Genomic DNA, 1,681 nt, shown 5'->3' on the forward strand with positions numbered 1-1,681 from the left:
AATGTTGTGGAAAAGAATGGCTGGATCTCAGCAGAAATACAAAATTAATAAGCAAAGGCTATAATGTAAAAGTAAGTTAACAGCCAGAAATAGCACCAGAACTTTCTAACTAGTCCTTCCTCAGTTGCTAATAATATTGTATTATATAATTATATAAGTTACTGAATAAACATAAAATGTTTAGTTCAGTATTGAATATGAACAAATACAAAACATAAAAACACTCAACAAATTGCAGGACCATTTGGAACATCCAATTCAATTTTTCGTTTTATAAATATAGGTCTATATTATGATAATTGTCTTACAGGGATAATGATACCAAAATATAAAATAAAAAAGGCAGACGATTACAATACTATTGCAAGGGTCACAGTTTTTTTTTCTTTTAACGCTTATTTGCATATTTTATGGATATATATATATTATATATATAAATATATATATATACTTCCTTCAATATTATATTGTATAAGAGACAGATATATATGTATATACTTTAATGGCAGTAGTATAAGCTGACGTGGCAAAAGGATGAATAATCATTACTTTAAACACATGTATTATTTGTTGACGTGGCTTATTTGTTAAGTTCTTAGTTCTTTTCACTGATGATGACTGTATTATACTTTCTGTCTGAGAAATACCTGATAAAATCTTGGTTTAATGCTTTTAAACTTGTGTTTTTACTATATATTATATCCTGCTGATTGTTTGGATCCATTATTCACGATTTGAGTTACAACAGCTTGAATCCAACTTTTAAAAATCTATATAATACATAGCATTACCGTACGATGGTTTAGAGTTTAGTTTATTTCTTTTAAAGTTAAAGTTCTAAAGTTAAAGTATTTAAAGTTAAATGAGAATTGGTTTCACTGATGATACATGGGCATGAATTCCTTTTCATCGGCTAACATCAATAAAGTGCTTGGCTTAACCACACAACTTAATCGTAAAATAAAATTTCACAATACACCATTATGTTTTTCAATGATGTTCTCCGTAATGAAGCGGTACCTGGATTCATCGAAAATTTGGTACGTATTTTTACCTTGACCTACATATTAATTTTTTTGTGTCCTGCTATCAAACAAAGCGTTATCACATCATCATGTTTGGTTGGTGGTTATGCGTAGGCTTTGAGGTTGATGTGTACTGTTGAACTCTCCAGGTGGGGTAAACCGAACAGGGTGTATAATAGCCTACACAATATATATAATAACATATATTATATATAATATGTATAATATATATATATATATATACATATATATATACATTATTATAATTTATAATACATATCAATTTTGTTTATATAAATATGTACTGTATTATGTAAATCATGATGTAATATATATGAAGTATTATGTTAGCTACGTAGCGCACTAAGAACAATATAAACAAATGGATAAATACTAATTATATATATATATATATATATATATATAATACAATGATCAAATAAACTTGATTTGAATATTATATATATAATATATATATTATATATAAAATGATATAAGATATACATATATATATGTATATAATATATATATAAATATAATATATATATTATATTTAGTATATATAAAATGATATACAAATCAAGTTTATTTGAGCACTATATTATTTGATACATTGTATTATTTGATATATATATATATATATATATGTATATAAT

Source organism: Anneissia japonica, unplaced genomic scaffold (assembly GCF_011630105.1).
Source record: "Anneissia japonica isolate Jap-2015-1 unplaced genomic scaffold, ASM1163010v1 scaffold284824_len513422_cov204, whole genome shotgun sequence".
In the NCBI taxonomy this organism is placed as follows: Eukaryota; Metazoa; Echinodermata; class Crinoidea; order Comatulida; family Comatulidae; genus Anneissia; species Anneissia japonica.